Source organism: Sciurus vulgaris (genome assembly GCF_902686455.1).
Source record: "Sciurus vulgaris genome assembly, chromosome: 11".
NCBI classification, from domain to species: domain Eukaryota; kingdom Metazoa; phylum Chordata; class Mammalia; order Rodentia; family Sciuridae; genus Sciurus; species Sciurus vulgaris.
In genome coordinates this window covers 84,800,866-84,819,795 of record NC_136472.1, presented here as the reverse complement: position 1 = coordinate 84,819,795, position 18,930 = coordinate 84,800,866, and the positions used below count along the sequence as shown (strand labels likewise).

General features: G+C 36.5%; 1 pseudogene across 1 annotated transcript in view; it reads left to right on the top strand.

The window, feature by feature from the left end:
- The first annotated feature begins 21 nt into the window (after positions 1 to 21).
- Positions 22 to 18,930, top strand: part of LOC306639888 (calcium/calmodulin-dependent protein kinase type II subunit gamma-like) — an 84,963-nt pseudogene continuing 66,054 nt past the window's right edge. The window contains exon 1 of the transcript in view: positions 22 to 264. The product of the transcript in view is annotated as a calcium/calmodulin-dependent protein kinase type II subunit gamma-like (transcript). The remainder of the gene's footprint in view (positions 265 to 18,930) is intronic.

Sequence of the window (18,930 nt, the reverse complement as noted above, 5' to 3'; positions counted from 1 at the left end):
GGTCCTGGCTTTTGCCCCAAAATGGAAGCAGGTGCATCCCTGGTGAGTGGCAGCAGTGGCAGTGGCAGCAGCAAATCTGTAGGTACTTTGGTGTTGGACTTCCAGGCCCCGGCCAATGTCCCGAGATGGAAACTGCCCCAACTAAAGATGATGATGGTTGCAGTGGAGGTAACCCAAAATGAAGGCAGTCACTTTCGAAGATGGGGCATTAAGAGCAGATCGTGTGGTGGTGTTGGGCAGTCTGTTCAGGGTCACAGCACTGTGGTAGGCAGTGTTATGGTAGATTGCTGCCTCCAGGTCCTGTCTGGTGTCCCACAGTGGAGGCTACCACTTTGAAGGGGCTATGGCCCTGGCTGCAGTTTCCCAGGAGAGCCCCACATTCATGTTCCCTGTGGACCATGGGAGGTCAGCTTGGGGGGTGGAAGGGTGGAAGTGATGCGCAGAGGTAGCAGGACAGGCTCTACTGTCATTCTTCTTGCTCAGATTGCTTTGGCTATTCCGGGTCTTTTATTTTTCCATATGGATTTTAGGACTTTTTCATCCATTTTTGTGAATATTGTTGGTATTTTGATGGCGATAACATTAAATCTGTAGATTACTGTTGGTAATATGGCCTTTTTGACAATATTAATTATTCCTTTCCAAAAACATGAGAGGTCTTTTCATCTTCTAAAGTCTTCTTCAATTTCTTTTTTCAATATTCTATAGTTTTCATTGTAGAGATCATTCACCTCCTTGGTTACATTCATTTACAACTTTCTTCTTCTCTTTTTTTTTTTTTTGAGACTGTTATAAATAGATTTTTTACCTAATTTCTATCCCAGCAAATTCATTTTCAATGTATAGGAAAGCGTCTAAATTTTGTATTTTGATCTTATATCATGCTACTTTCCTGAATTTGTTCATCAGCTCTAGAAGTCTTCCGGTAGAGTTTTCTGGGTCTTCTAAGTGAAGAGTCATGTCATCAGCAGAGATAATTTGATTTTTTTTTCCTATTTACATGCCTTTAATTTCCCTTTCTTACCTGATTGCTCTGACTAGACTTTCAAGAACTGTACTTTGCATAAGAATGATGAGAGTGAACATTCTTGACTTATTCCTGATTTTAGAAGAAAAACTTTTAGTTTTCCTCCACTTAGTATGATGTTGACTTGGATTTGTCATATATTGCTTTTATGATGTTTAGTTGTATTTATTTTGCTTTAAATAAACAAAACATAGAACATGACCATGTTGGTTACCATTTTTGTTTTGTTTTTGTTGTTGTTCGTTTTTTAGGGTTTTTTTTTTTTTTTTGTGCTAGGAATTGAACGCAAGGCCTCATATTCTATTCAAGGTTTCTACCACTGAACATATTGTTCATATGTTTTGATTACAGGCAACAGATATCCAACAATCAACTCTGGTTAATTTATGCCAAAAATTAATTTATTAGAAATCTTCGCAAAGGTCACTGAGGTTCAATAAAAATCTGAAACACAAGGTTCGGAAAAGACCAGAAGAAAGACAACTCAGAGATTTAGATTGCAGAAACTAAAGAAAAGCCTCCTTAGGGCTTCATTACAGAGATTAATAAATTCTGTCAGTGACTAGATCCCGTACTATTATTCTCAAAGTTTACAAAATCTAAATTGAGAGCTATTGATTGACCTCATTTTGACCACCTCTATATCAAAATGGGGACAGGGTGTGGGATATGATGAATTTTGATTGACAGACTCACTGTAAATGTATCTAATGGTAAAGATACAGTTACTGGGTAGAAAAATCAGTTGCTTTTAGTTGAATAAATGATAATAGATGCTTAACAAGACTAATGCTCACCCCAAGCAAGATTTCAGGAGTAAGAAGAGGCCTGGCAAAAAGGAAAGAGCAAAGATGTGGGCATTAAATCCCTAAAGTTCAGATACAAAGATTTGAGCAGTAAATGGGTTTGCCTGCTACTTAGTAGTTATTATGTAGAAATTATTTTAATTTCCCAGAGGTTTTCTTTTAGTATAAGTCAGATAATCTACACAAATTAATGTCTATCTTACAGTGAATAGTTAATAAATTGTATCTATTATTCTTCTGGATTAAATATGGTCAGGGTATTTGAGGACAAAATTCAAATATATAATGACATGTTATTGGAGGGCCCTGAATGCCTATAAGAGGGCGCAGCTGAGAGATAATCAGGACACTGCCCCAGGATGTGTGCATATTTCCGGTTATCTGATTGTAAAAGTCACTATCCTAAATTAATCCTAGAATTACCTACTGCTGTGCCCTCTTTGCAGAACCAGCCTCTTCTCATTATCTTTGGCCCAAAGATAAAATGTTCAAACAGTGGAACAAAAGATGTAAATTGTGATGTTTGATTAAAATATGAGATGTTATTCACTCTCACTGTACTTTCTTGATAGTTGCCAAATATGACTATCATCAATGATATTTTGATGTATGTGGAGCATACTAAGGAATCAGAGCCATCTGCACAGGTACACACAATTATTAGATGTATTACCTGCAGATAATTTAAAGCTAACAAACCAACTAAAGACTATCTACTTTTTTTATTATTACTATATTCTAGTAATTTTGAATGATGTCAGTGATAAAATTGACCTCCCCACACAGGAGAAAATTCCCTTTTCTGCCTTCTTAATCGTCATTGTACAGTTAGGCCTTTTTCACCTGTCCTGTTGCTCACTTTTTGAACACAATCTTCATATTTTGTTCAGTTTTATAGCTCCCGTGGAAACTGGCATTGACCTTCTAATTATGTGAGGAAAGTAAGTTTTTGGTCTCACCGAAGTTAATCACCTGTTGAGGTAACTCTCCTTAATTAAAAATGTCTATAACTTAGAGTCTAAATTAAACATTGGGTTCCTCATCTGAAAAAAGGGATAATAATGCTTAGCTACAAAACTGAAGACTGTGAGGTTTAAAACCAGTAAAATGGGTAAAAATCCTGGAACAAGACCTGCCACTTAGGCTTATAAAGGATGATATAGTTTATGTCACTAGAGTCATTATTAAGTCAACAGGTAAATAATACAAGTCCAGCATTTGTCAGGCTAATTTATGGGGGAGAAAAATGAAAAAGACATGGAGCTTGTCCAAGACCACCTAACCAACAAACATATGTTCTATCTCTAGGGTCTATGGAAAGAACCAGTGAAAAATATAGAGAAGGGCACAAGATCACAAACTTCAATCATACTGGGAAGGATGGGCTTTTATAAAAATTTTGTAAGGAAAGGTAAAAGATGAATACTGACATGGAGGGGTATCACTTAATGGAAAAATAAAGTTGATCATTCAGAAATGAGAAGATCATATCATAGGAGAACATTTCTATAAAGAAAAAAGTAAAATACAAACTGTACGTACAATTTCAATATTGAAACCAGAGTTTGAGATGAAACTAGATTCTCTGCTTCTGCTGGAGCGTGAGGTCTGAATAGGTTGCAGGCCTCTGCAGCCCAGAAATCCCCTTTATGTGTTAGCAGCTAATCACAGCATTAGACACCTGCCAGTATCAGTTCCAAGGGTTGCAGCTGGCTAGGCCAGGTTCTTCTCCACTACAAAGGTGTGGCATGTTTCAGCTCTTTTTGTTTGGTCAATTTTTTGAATTGTTTCTCTTGTTTCAATTTCATTGATTTCAGCTCTGATTTCAAGTATTTGCTATCTTCTACTATTTGGGGTGTTGAACTGTTCTTTTTCTAGGGCTTTGAGATGTAATGTTAGGTCATTTACTTGTCGACTTTTTATTTTTTTAATGTATGAGCTCAATGCAATGAACTTTCCTCTCAGTACTGCTTTCAGAGTGCCCCAGAGATTTTGATATGTTTTGTCATTTCTCTCATTTACCTCTAAGAAGTTTTTAATTTCTTCCCTGATGTCTTTTGTTATCATTGCATCATTCAATAGCATATTATTTAGTCTCCAAGTGTAGGAGTAGTTTTTGTTTTTATTTTATCATTGATTTCTAATTGTATTCCATTATGGTCTGATAGGATACAAGGTAGTATCTCTATTTTTTTGAATTTACTAATGGCTTCTTTGTTACATAGCATATGGTCTATTTTGGAAAAGATCCATGAGCTGCTCAGAAGAAAGTATATTCACTCAATGATGGATGAAATACTCTGTAAATGTCCAGTAAGTCTATATCATTGATTGTATTATTCAGTTCAATAGATTCTTTTTGTTAAGTTTTGTTTGGAGATCTATCCAGTGATGAGAGTGGTGTGTTAAAATTCCCTACTATTATTGTGTTTTGGTCTATTTGATTCTTAAATTTGAGAAGGGTTTGTTTGATGTACAAAACAAATATTCCTTTGTTTGGGGCATAAATATCTAAAATTGTTATGTCTTGCTGATTTAAGCTTCCCTGAAGCAGTATGAAATGTCCTTCTTTATTGCTTCTAACTCAGGTTTGAAGTCCACTTTATTTGATATGAGAATGGAGATCCCTGCTTTTTTACTGGTCCGTGTACATGGTATGTTTTTTCCCATCCTTTCACCTTTAGTCTGTGGATGTCTTTTTCTATGAGATGAGTCTCTTGAAGGCAGCATATTGTCTTTCTTTTTAATTCAATCTGCCAGTCTGTCTTTTGATTATTGAGTTTAGGCTGTTAACATTCATGGTTATTATTGTGATATGATTTGTATTCCTGCCTGGCCATTTTGGCTTATTTTTGTTTTTTAACTTGATTTGGTTTCTACTTTGATTGGTTTTTCCTTTAGAGTAGTTCCTCCCTTTGCTGACTTGTATTGTTTTTCACTTCCTCCTCATGAAACATTTTGCTGAGAATGTTCTGTAGTGTAGGTTTTCTATTTGTAAATTCTTTTAACTTTTGTTTATCATGGAAAGATTTTATTTCACCATCAAATCTGGAGGTTAGTTTTGCTGAATATAGGATTTGTGGTTGGCATCCATGTTCTTTCAGAGTTTGAAATATATTGTTTCCAGGCCCTTCTTGCTTTTAGGGTCTGGTCTGAGAAATCTGCTGATATCCGTATTGTTTTCCCCTTATATGTAATCTGACACTTTTCTCTTGCAGCCTTTAAAAACCTTATCTTTTTGTTGTATGTGAGGCATTTTCATTATAATGTGCCTTGTTGTGGATCTGTTTCAATTTTGTGCATTTGGTATTCTGTAAGCCTTTTGTATTTGATTTTCCATTTTACTTTTCAGGTTTGGGAAATTTTCTGATATTATATCTTTGGTTCATATGTTGTTCATTCCATTGGTTTGTATCTCTGTGTCTTCCTCAATCCCAATAATCCTTAAATTTGGTCTTTTCATGATATCCCATAATTCTTGGAGGTTCCAGTCATGATTTCTTAACATCTTCTCAGTTTGTACAACTTTATTTTCAAGATTAAATATTTTGTCTTCATTGTCTGAGATTCTGTCTTCCATGAGATCTATTCTGTTAGTAATGCTTTCTATTGAGTTTTTAATTTGGTTTATTGTTTCTTTCATTTCAAGTATTTCTGTTTTTTTATTTCTTTTCAGAATCTCTTTATTGAAGTGTTCTTTTTTTCCTGCATTTGCTCTTTTAACTATTTATTGGAATGAACATGCATTGCTGCATTTGCTCTCCTACCTCATCTTTTGCTTCATGGATCATTTTAATTATGCAGACTCTAAACTCTTTGTCTATCATTTCTACTGCCATGCTGTTATTGGATTCTATCAAAATAGCATCTTGGTTTGTTAGGGAAACTTTCTTTCCCTGTTTTTTCATATTGTTTCTGTATATTCCCCTCTAGCAGTTAAGATCTGAGGTACTGAAGTTTCCCCTCTGCAAGTTTATTGTGACCCTGCAGTTTTCCAGTACCTCTCCTCTGAAGGGGAGATCAACATTAGCAGCACCCAATACAAAGAAAATGAATCCCTGAACCAGATAGCCCTATAAAGACTTTAACATTATTTTAATAAACAGGATGAGTTCAATTATTATTTACAGAATTTCTGGTGGTGAACGAAGAGGATGGGGAAGGGTGTACTATGTAAGTGAGTAAATAGAGGTACCTGTCAAAGGGCCTCCAGTCTCCTGTAGGTGTCTCAGGAAGGGAGCTGCCCTTCCAATGATGGTGGCCACACCCTCAGGAATAATTCAAAATGCCTGCACCAGCCTCCAAAGAAGCTGGGGAGCCCCAGCAAGGATGGGTGCGGTGTCCTTGTTGTCTGTCTGAAGTGTGTGGGGGGGGGGCTGAGGGGCCCCTGTTTCAGCACTTAATGGCAGACTATACCCTCCAGTGTCCAGATCCTGGCAGCTCATAGTCATTTTTTTCCAGGTTCTTATCTTGCTAATTCAAAGAATGAAATCCACAGACAGCAATGGCAGGCAAGAGGGAAAGGAGATGTTTTATTTGAAGTGATAAAAAGAAGTAGAGCTCTCAGCAGCTGAGAAGGGACCCGATAGCAGTTTCCCACTTAAATGTACTGGTCTAGGGGCTTATATAGCTTCTGAGTAGGGGCATGGATCAAAATTTGTACTACACAAGTATTATAGCCAAAAAAGTGCCAAGCCTATTTGTCAAAGTCCATGTTAAATGGGTATTGAAAAAGTAACAAGGCTCTTGGTCAAAAATCCATGTTAAACAGGTAGTAGAAAAGTACCCAGGCTACTGGCTGGACCTGAGGCCTTCTAACTGGCTGTGCCCCTTTACCTTTTGAGTTTGAACTTTCCTGTAATCTCCATTTGTGTCTTCCCCCATTTCCATTTTCCCTCTGCTCTGAGACCAAAGCTTCACCGGACTGTTTACATTTTCATTTTCATGGAGTGATCTTTACATTTGAAAAGCCTTAATTGGGACCTATTAACTATCCTTGTTTATTCACTATGACGGAATATACCCTTAAAATATATAATGAAAAAAATCTTCAAATTGTTAAAATTACTAATTTCTGGGTTCTGGTTCTGGGTTCAGGTGTTTTTTTAATTTTTTTCCCTATATTTATGCCATAATATCTTCCCTATATATATGATTATATATGATAGTAAAATCATATATGAAAGCAAAAGGCATGACTACAAACTTAGAAATAAAATGCTGTTTCTTTTTTGAAGAAGGTGAGCAAGTAGCATTAAAAATATGATTTGGGAAGAAGCACTATTTTCTAAGCTCAAATTTTTAGTTCCTGGGCTGTAGAAAAATAAAGGCTACATTTGTTAGAAACAGATTTTTTTTTTATTTAGGCCCTAGAGCAAGTAGCAACTTCAGTCAATGAACTCTGAAGACTCCTTTACTCCTTGGACCTTTCTGGATGAGACATGACGTGTGTGATTTGAGTTTAGAGAAAATGGTACTGAAGGTTATCCTGCAGTGAAGAGTGAACAGAAGCTGCAGAAAGTTGTCTAGTTTGCTGAAACTTTAGAATGTGCTTTAAATACTCAATGCCATTCTTTCAAAGGAAATAATGAGCCATTGATTTTGAATTAGGCCTTTTCCTAACTCTGATACTTCCCTGAATGCTTCTTATCTTTTCTCCTGGTAAAAGCCTATTCATCTCCCAAGGTCTTTTTCATCTACTAGTTCATTCTAAGAAAACTAGGTTGGTTCAGCAGTACCCCCAACCCCCATTCCTAACCCAGATTTCCCTTAGCATTGTGTGAGCACTTTCATCAAAGCTCTTATCAGACTGCATAGAAAGTGTCTGTTTATGTGTATTTTCCCCTTAGCAGACTGCAGTTGTTGTGAAGTAGCAACTAGCATTATTCTGTCTTAAATATTCTTTACCTTGAAAAAATAAATGATGAATAAATGGTTAATTACCTATGTCAAATATAAGTACCTTTCTGTCCTTTTCTTATTTGGTCACTAACACCATTCTGCAAATTTCTGTTGTTCTTCTCCTATACTTCTGAGAATTCCTCCTCAATCCCTTTTATTGACTTCTCTTCTGCCAGTGTCCACAGCTGTCTTTTCTTCTCACTAAATAATCTCCCTGAATGGGCTCTCCTCTTTCTCTCCATTTCCCTCCACACATAGGATGAGGAAGGCCATGTTTCCTTTCCCAGCCCAGACTGCCCTGCTGAGATCCAGACCTACCTGTGTGTGCTGGCCATTTTCATACAGACATCCTACATTCACTCCCAACATGGTCCATCTAGATTTCACTTTTTGTGAGGTCTCTATCTCAGTGACCCTAACTTTTTTTCCAATGTCTTTTCCCTCCTTGATCTATGATCTGTCTCTCCCTATCGTACCTCCTTCTTTCCCTTTCTCTCCATTTATTTTTTCTAACTTCAGGCACTTATCAACTCTTACAGAGACTATGGCAATAACCTAATAACTGATCTATTAAAGATCACCTCCAAATTATTACTAAATTGATCTTCCTAGTGCACAGTTGTCATCATGTTACTCTCCAGTTTTGTTTATCATTATTGCCTACAGAAAGCCTCCCTAGGTGGGAGTTGTCTTCTCAGTGAAACAGACTCTGTGATGGAGTTGAGCATCCAAAATATTTATTAGGAAAAGCCTTTGAGGTCAACACTGATTAAAAGAAGGAGAAAAAAGCAGGAGAGGACTGAAGAAAGATCAAGCTGTGATGTGGACCTAGTAGCAGACTCAGCTCATTTCCTTTCCCCAGAATTCTAGTCTCCAATCATAATGTTTCTCTTGCAGTTCCTCATTAGCTCAGTGAAAGCTTCCCTGCCTTCCCATTAGGCAGTATTAACTATTCTTTCTTCTCCTCTTCCTGCATGCTCTGTACAGACTTCCATCTTAATATCCAAATTGTAATACATTATTACACTTACTGATTTACATGCCTACTTCTAGTAGATACTAAACTTATATTAACATCAGGCACTTAGTTTATATATGATATTTGTATCCTAAGCACACAAATATACATGGTGCATCTAGAATATAACATTCACTTAAAAAGACATGGAAAAAGATGAATAAGTAGATAAATAGATGGATAAATAAAAGCATTACTCACATTGGAGACTTTGAAAGACAATGAATCAATAATGTGGTCTACTACAGCATTTCCTAGGATGATGGTATTTTCTGACTTTTTTGGGATAGGGACTGGGAGAAACTGAAGTGTGACTTAATTAGATGGAGTCCAAACAGACAAAAGAGCAAAACCAAGGAAAAATAGAAAGATACAAAGCAAAGATGATTTCCAACCCCAGTTATTTTAGGCAGTATGGATAGAGAATCCTGACTGGGAAAAAAAAAATTAAAATCCAGAATCTTGAGGCATGTTTTAGAGCATGAACTCTAACCAATGAGACATAGAGCCCCCAGAATACTTTCTATACCTTCTCACCTTCTCCCCTCCCCCTTTCTCTCTCTCTCTCTCTCTCTCTCTCTCTCTCTCTCTCTCTCTCTCTCTCTCTGAAATATTAAGGTTTGGGGCAGTGAGAAGTCAGACACACACCCTTCCTGCCCTTCCTTCCATCTGTCCATCCATCCATCTGTCCTTCCATCCATCAGTCCATGCAATTGTCCATACATTTAATATCTATTTGGAAGTAACAAGAACCCACCATGTTTACATGTTTAGATACTCTGTTAGTGACTTCACATATAAATATGCATAAGGCATGTCCCCTTCCATCAAGTAGTCCATGATATGCAAGGAAGGAGAGAAATTTAATAGAAAGAATGCAGCCTCTTGCAATGAGTGCTTTAATGTAAGATTGTCTGTACTTGGCAACACCTTAAATGTGCCCTCAGATTGGTCCTCAGGGTGAAATCAATTGTTCTAATAATGGATAATGGGCATGAGTCACAGGATAAAATTTAATGTGGAATTGAAGGTTTGAGAACTAGATTTTCTCTACATTTTCTATATGCAGGTTTGGAAAAGGTATCAGATATGGACTGACTTGAAAAGATTGGTGTATCTGGACTGAAAGATGGACAGGAAGGGGAGTCAATCTCTGTTTGGTTTCCTCTTATTCCATTCCAGTAGTTCCCAGGAGATAGAAGATGAGCAATACTGAACTCATTCTATATTTTCTTATTTAGTGAGTATCCAATTATCTGCATTTCTTTGAGAAGAAAGAAGGAAGGAAAGGAAGTAAGAGAGTGAGTGAGGGAATGAGCACGAAGGCCTACAACCTAGAAACAAGGAATGCAGGCCGGCACCTCTCCTTCATAACAACTTTAGAGCATACTGATTCCACAAGCCCTTTGGGAATCAGGCATGAAGCCAACACCTCAAGAAATTGTTCCTGCGAGTTGCTTAAATGAATCAGGTCAGACTGACACAACATCTCCCATATACAACCTTAGGACATAAACTAAGAGGAGGTGTTACCTGTGCATTTGACCTAATGAAATTCTGCCAAATAAAGAGAAAATTAATACCTTTCTAAGTTGTCATCCTGATTTGTGACTCTTAAATTTGTGTAAGCAGCTCTCCCTAACAATGAAGTTCTCTCACAGAAAAAGGGAGCAGGATATAAGAAGACTTTTTAAAAAATAAGCTTAAAATTAAAAATTTTAAGAATATAAAGAATGCTAAATTGTCTCATTTCTAGTATTCATGTGTAAGTTGAGAATGTGAATGAAGAATGTGACCAAATTAAATTTAATTAAACTAAAATAGTTTCAGCATACAGTCATATCCTCAAGGATACCAGGAAGTTTCCCTTGTTTGTTTCTTAACATTTTATTCTCACTTAAAAATAGGATAACACAATAATGAAGTACTTGGTTATAAAGCACCTCTTACTAGGTGTCCTTGAAGTGATTGGTAGTAAGATCTTATTTCTAGAACTGGACCCTAAAATTATTGATATCCCCTCTTCCTTCACCATGAAAGTGAAATCACTCTTCCTTGATTTGAGCATTGTCCCTTCCCCTAAAAGTTTTTAATTAAGTTTTAAAAAATCATGATCCCTTTGACAGTCAGGTCCTCATCTTCATCTTTACAATCTTGCCACTCAATCTCACGTGTGACCTGCTGCTAGCATGTCACTAAAGCCACTGATGAATCCTCAATTAATGAGTAAAAGGGAAGTTCCCACAGAATGTGGACCTGATGGCAGTTTTACCTTATTCACCTGTTTAGGCAGAGGCAGTATGTGCAAAGAGATCACAAAAGAGTTTTAAAAAGTGCAGAAATAAAATGGCTTTCTCTAATCACCTGTAAATTCAAGAATAAACCAACTGGAATTCTTTCTTCTTGACCAAAGTCTAATTCTTTAGTTTCAAAAAAACAAGTTACCTTTTTAGCTCAAACTGCCTTCAAAGAAAGTTCAAGGGGAAGAATCAGGAGTATAAATGGCAAGGAATAGGCATTTTACCAGAGATTCCACAACCCCTGACATTTTTTTTCATGTAATCATTCCAGAAAAGACACTTGATTTCCCAAATCTAACCCAAACTTCTTTGTGTACTTGCAAATTTATTCCTTTTGGATCTAATCTGAGATATAGTAGAGAAAAGTTTTCCCTTATTTGTATGTAGCATTCATTCTTTGTAATTTATGGAGCTTACTCTTTTTAACTTTCTCTTCTATAGTTATGGTTTTAGTAGTGAAAAATGTATGCTCGGATGTAGACATCAATGTTCAAAATCTCATAGATACAGAAAGAACAGCTCATGTATAAGTATAACATCACTGCTCTTCTCCTGTCCTTTGAATATTCTCAGGAGGTCCTTCCATCTGAGAACAACCTCCCAACTGGACCAAGAAACAGGCCCTCTCCAATTACCAGATGAGGACCAGCCTTCTTCCCCACACCTTACTCCTTCCAGCAGTTGCTCAATTGTAGCTACAGGGTTCTAGCTGGAATAGTGCAGTTACCCCAGGATTCAGCCTCAAGGTCCTCTTGATGTTACAGTTGTCCAGTCATACTCTTGAATGAGGCAATGATAAGGTTTAAATCTACTTTCTCCATCACAGATAAAGACCCACCAAGTGATTTATCTGGGCCAGTTTTCAGCTTCCTGAGATCTTAGTTCCAGAAATCTATTTAAGGGAAAGCAGAGTTGAAAACCCACTCGGTGACACATGATTCCAGAAGGTTGCTGTGGTTGCACAGGGGTCCTGGAAAAGCATAGAACCATGAAAGAAGAAAGCAATACACACACTTTTGTTGTTGTTGTTGCTGTTGTTAAAAGAGTAAGTTATGGATGGTTTCCGATATGTATCCCTAGATATTTTGCTTATCTTGGGGATGAGAATTGTAGACTCCTTGAAGCAGAGGGGAAAGTCTATAACCCTAAGGGCAGCACTATAATCAGTCAATGCAAGCTCTGTGCAGCCCCTGCAGGGTCGCAGTTTGTGAGTGCATCAGTATCCTACTCCCCTTGTCCTGTTCCAGAGACCAACAGGTCCAAATCCCTTAATCCTTTGTGTTTCCTAGGGCAGCTTTAATAAAAGTATTTTATTCTCAGAAGACCTGTTAATGGCAGCATGGTAGGAACCCTATTTCCTTTAATCTTTCTGAAATCACTAAATACTTTGTTTTTATTATAATTTTTTCAGTAATAATATTCCAAGCAGTTGAAAGCAAGAACAGCTTCAACTTGTGATAACTGCAGCCAGATGGGCTTAATAATCATTCCTTTTAAACACATTTTAAGTTGGGCTCCTACTTTTAATCCACTTATCACAGTGTCTCTACCCAAATCTCAAGGCTATGAAACAAATACTTTGTTAAACTCCCTCCAGAAAGAAAGTCAGGATGAATGATTCAGGGCACTAAGAAAATTAGTTCTTTAGAATGGATGAAAAGAAGGGGAATGAAAGGATGGCGAGGGTAAATCTTGGCTTTTAGAGTAGAAAACTACAAAGCAGTCAGAAAGAAATGGAATATTTTAAAAATATGACAAGTGGTTTTATGCTTTTTATGTTAGCTATTAACTGCTGAGACTTACTAGGCATAGTATGTAAAAGGCAATAATTGAATGTTCAAATACTCTGTAGTACCACAATGGGATTCCTATTTCTAGCGTCCACTGTAATTATGAAACATTCTCAATATATGGGACTTATAGAAGAAATGCTGCCTTTGAATCATGCCTGCATTGTTCAAGGTAGTTTATCCTTATTTTAACTGGTGGAGGCAGATATTCCAATTTACTGGACACAGAAAAGCTCTTGCTGTAGGCTCTGTATGGTGTTTCTGGGTACAGTATAGGAAATACTCCCTAATGGAATTCAAGGAGATAGGATAATGTAGAGACTCCAAGTTCCTCCAAAGTTCATTTCTTCTCAGCCTTCACCAGGCCTTAAAGCTATTTTTCACAGCAGCACTTATTTTCTCTAAGACCTTCCACTTCTCTTGCAGGGTGTTCCAGCAAGCAACCTGCCTTCCTCTGGACCTAAAGCTACTTACAGAACTCTTTGTCCATCCCAGGAGGTACTCTCTGCCAGACAAGAACTTTCTTTCTGCATTTAAGTTCAAACTCCCACTATCATCAACTAAACAATTCTTAAAATTCAACCATTTTTGAGAAACCATCTATCTTTGAATAGCTCAACAGAATCTAGCTGTCACATTCTGAGTTTTAATTAAAAGAAATCAGTTCTACTTGTGTAGGATGTTGGAGTTTCAGTGAAAACATTCTCAGGTTTCAGTTAACAATAAGTTTAAAGTTGACCTGGTAAACATGACGACAGCTGTCAAAAAACCAGTCTTATATTGAATTAAGACAAGTATCATAGCAGCTCAGTTCACAATAGCTAGATTGTGGAACCAACCTAGATGCCCTTTGACAGATGAATGGATAAAGAAACTCTGGTATATATACACAATGGAATACTTTTTGGCCATAAAGAAGAATAATATTAAGGCATTTGCAAATAAATTGATGGAATTGGAGAAACCATGCTAAGTGAAATAAACCAAGCCCAAAAACCAAAGGCTGTTTTCCCGGATAAGTGGAGGATGATATATAATGGGGTTGGGGGTGGGGAATGAGAGAATAATGAGGGAACTTTAGCATATGTAGGAGAAAATGAGAGGGAGGGGGGTATGAAAAATGGTGGAATGAGACAGACATCATTGCCCTATGTACATGTATGATTACACGAATGGTATGAATCTGCATTGTGTACAACTATAGAAATGAAATTATGTACCCCATTTGTGTACAATGAATCAAAATGCAGTCTGTAAAAAATTAAAAACTAAATAAAAATAATAATAAAAAAGAAAAGTATAATGACCTAGCAGAATCCTTTTACATGCAGCATCAATCATGTGTCAGTTAGCATGTAACACCTGGAAAGTGTGTTCACATCTGTGATGTTGAGAAAACAGTGCACATGAAGAGTGACAAGCAAAATATCTAGTGACTTGGAAAATACACAAATATAACAACAGAAAAAGATATCAAGACCGGTGGCCATTTTCCCATCCAGTTCCTTCTTCTTTCTAATTTCTCATTTCCTTCACTAACAACAACATTTTAACAGCATATACTCAATCCTCATGATCTACCACACATGGAGATAGGCACTGGAGAAATAAAGGTTATTTATTAGGGCTTAGCCTCTGATTCCAGTCCCTAGAGCACTCGATCACTTATTTTAAAAATCCAAACACTGTGGATTTAGACGGTAAAAGCTCTGTCACAAATCTCTCTTCCATTTTGCTTGTAATGTATGACACTTAAGTGCTTTAGTTAATAGTGCTGTTTGACAGAATATCGTTGGATAGTGGACAGAACATGAATATGGGCTTTCAAATCAGATATACCTCACTTAAAATTCCATTGTGAGCATTGCTACCTGTGGAATCTCTAAATAAAGTAGGCTTACACTACATGGTTATAAGAAGCACTCATAACATGGGTATTGCACCTAGCATTGGACACATCTAATAGTGATGGAACAGATATTTAAACCCATAGTTTGACTTTATAATCCAAGCTAGGTATTAAAAGCACCATGTCAGACCAGATTGGTATCAAAGCCTTGATCAAGAGTCTCTGCATTGTGGAGATTCCTTAGAAAACTAGGAATGGAACAACCATTGACCCAGCTATCCAACTTCTCAGCCTATACCCAAAGGACTTAAAATCAGCATACTATAGTGATGCAGCCACATCAATGTTCATAGCTGCTCAATTCACAATAGCCAGATTATGGAACCAACCTAGATGCCCCTCAATTGAAGAATGGATAAAGAAACTGTGGTATATAATTACAATGAAATATTACTCAGCCATAAAGAATAATGAAATCATGGCATTTGCAGGCAAATGGATGACAATGGAGAATATCATGCTAAGTGAGATAAGTCAATCTCAAAAAACCAAAGGACAAATGATCTCTCTGATAAGCAGATGATGATACATAATGGGGAGTGGGAGGGGGGCAAGAATGGAGGAAGGAGGGACTGCATAAAGGGAAAAGAGGGATGGGAGGGTTGGGGGGGAGGAAAAAAGAACAGAATGAATCAAACACCATTACCCTATGTAAATGTATGATTACACAAATGGTATGCCTCTACTTCATGTACAAACAGAGAAACAAGTTGTACCCCATTTATTTACAATAAAAAATAAAAATAAATAAATAAATTTAAAAATTAAAAAAAAACATAAAAAAAGAGTCTCTGCATGTTCATTCCATATTCAGAGAAACAGGATGCATTATTTCTTAGAAATATCTAGCAATGTTTTCCCAGCTCATTCTACACATATTGTGCCATGTGTAAACAGGCCTCTTTGCACCCTGAGACTAATGACTGGACTTGGCAGAGATTACCATGATGAAAGTGCTCTGCCTGACTGTGGTTCCATTAAGATACTCTCATTTATTTCTTGCAAAGCCACTTGTTCAGTGCACTTGAAAATGGTTGTGCATTTCCCCAGGCAAATCCTCAAGCAAAGACTCTTGCTCTTTCCTGTCACCTGGGCTTCATGGATAATTGGAAGGTATCTGTAGGTGCTGGAATTTCTACAGCAGCTATTGACTTACTCTCAGTCACAGCAGGAGGATATACCTTAATTTAAAAAAAAATCTTTGCCAAAGTTCAATCAAATAGATATAGATTGTGGCAGTCCAGCTCACAGTGACAAATATGTTCAGAAATCTTTCTTAAGCCATATGGGTCCAAAAGAACCCTGAAGTCAGAGCTAAGTCCCAAGCAGACAAGCTTAACACAACTGAAATCATTGCAGCACAGCAATATAGCAAGAAGATGAAGTAGAATTTCCAAAGATTTTCATAAAAATAGCCTTTAGTTGTTGGAGAAATTACTGTAGTTACCATTTGCGTCTTGTTAAACTAAGAATTTTACTTCATTTGTTCATCCACCAATTTATTCATTCATTCAATTTGGAGAAATGGTGACATGCCCATTCTAATATGCATGCTATCATGGAGAGTTGGAACACAATAAAGGTACATATGGTTTCTAACATCACAGAGCCCATTATCTAGTGGTGGAGAAAACATTAAGCATATTTTTGTAAAGCAATTTTTAAAATTAAAATCATGAGTTCCTAAACAGAGAACTACTCATGGCTTCTCTATAATTCCTCTGAAGGAGACACTTGAACAAAGGAGTGAAGTGTAACTGGAGATTACCACAAGGAAAACAGGAAGACAAGGAACAGAATAAGTTGCATGTGGGAACGCTATTTAAACAATTCAATCACACAACTGGTATTATGCCATTTCACAGCTAAAAGCACTGAGGCCCAGAGAAGATGAGTGACTTGCCCAAGATCACACATTTAAAATACTAAATCTCCAAATTTGAACACAAGCAAGCTTATATAAAAGATCTCTCTAACATCATCAATACCCTACTTTTTTAAAGTGAATATTTTTGTACCATATATTTTTGCTCCATCTATATCTATGATAATGGAGAAATATAACAACTTCAAATATGACATTCATATGTACCAAGATATGGAAGGCACTCAGTTTTGTTTCTAACAATGGTAGATGTCCTCTCCTGTCCTTTTCAGAATTCCCTCTGGAAAACTCTTTCATCAATCATGGTTTAATGCTTGCATAGTTAAAAATGAAAATAAAATAAAACAGGAATGATAGATGACTGATGTATGAGGTCCTGGTATTGTAGAGATTGAGATAACAATGAATAGAATTACAAGTACCAAAAAGCATCAAGGAATCATTTTCTTACCCTATTTTGAGGCATTTTATTCCAGGACCATTTCTCTGTGCTAGCTTTATGAGTTTTCATGGTGATGATAATAGTGATAATAGCAACAGTTCTAATTACAAATATTATTTAGTGGGATTTTATGTAGTAGTCAGATTTTACTAATGTTTAAGATACATTTTCCACATTTAGCAATTTTGAAATTCTGGTGTCTTATAAAAACAACTTATAATTAATTGATAATTTTCTTGGCTTGAGAATAAAATAATCTATACTGCTTATAATCAATAATTTCTTAGAATCAACAAAATATGACAGCTAAGTTATGTTTAATCTTTATATCACCCTATGAGGAAGTTATAATATCATTTTTTATTTGACAAATGAGAGTGATATATATATATATATATATATATCATGTATAATATTTCATTTTGAAAAGAATACATTGTGGAATGCCTCCATGAAGCAAATTAATGAACTAATTCTCTCATGCATATGAGTATGATGGATATTTAACTTTTTATATGTATGTGAGAACTCTTAAAATTTATTTTCTTGGTAAGTTTAAAGGATAGAATACACTGCTATTAACTGTAGTCACTATGCTGTAGAATAGATCATTTAAATTTCTTCTGGACTCAGTATTGTTATTTCACACATAAAGAAACTGAGTCTTAAAAGATCATGTAAGGTGTCTCAAGTTATATGACCAGCAAGTGAAAGAACTGTAATTCTGACTTAGATGTGTGTTCTCTCCAATCTCTGAGAGAAAATGATGCTCTAGAGATGTTTTTCCTTGAAATGACTTAGATACCCAAGGGCCATGATTGGATTCATGTCATTTTCTGCTGTCATGCCACTGCATAGGCAGACTGATTTTGATTTCTTCATTGACCTCCTTGGGCACATAACATGGAAAAAGCTTTGTATTGTAAACTAAAAAGAAACATGATTGGGTTTAAAACTAAATGATAAATAAAACTCAATTAAGAGTCCATCTATTGTAGCATTTGAGAATAAAGACTTTTTTTCACTGCCTGGATTTGAATTTTGTTTTTCAGCTTGCTAACTTTACAACCTTGAGCAAATCATGTACCCTTTCTGAGTCAGACTCATCATCTATTATATGGTGCATGCAATGTGTTTAAACAAATGCTTAGGGTATTCTTTGGAACAGGATAGAATTTGTAGCCAGAAGAGTGAACAGATGCACAAGCCCCAAATTCCCTTAGAATACTGCAGAGAGCATACTTGGTATGAGCCACAGCTCACATCATGGAACTGTGAACTAGGAAAGGGTCCCTTCTCCGCAGGTGCCAAGGAAATGGAGCACCTATGTCATGCTGATATTCTATCCATGTTTTTTAGTCTGCTGTATGTTGCGCTTCTCTGATTGCCCATGCTTTTGGTACAACAGTGGCTCCACAATCAGGCAAAGAGCATGGAGCAGTAATAATCATTTTGTACAAGCCAGAACTTCAATCTAAAGGTCAGTGGTTGCATGAAAAATTTAAATATCAAAGCTAAAGTTGACACTTATTTTGAGAATTTAATTAGAATATAGAAGTGCTCAGTGCTTCCTGGTGTGTAGCATGATTTCAATTAAATTTTATTGATGATGATGATGACTATAATGATAGTGGTGATAATGATGGTGGTCAAGATTATTTGAATGATCACCTCATCTTAGATTCTATCGAAACATACTGTGCCTTTACTTGGTCAGGCACCATGCTAGAGTTAGGTACATTACCTTATTTAAATCTCACAAAAATCCTTGAAAAGACTATTGCTATCTCCTCTTTGTAGATGAAAAAGTTAGGGCCAGAGTCAGCTTTTCCAACTCCAAGCATTCCATTAC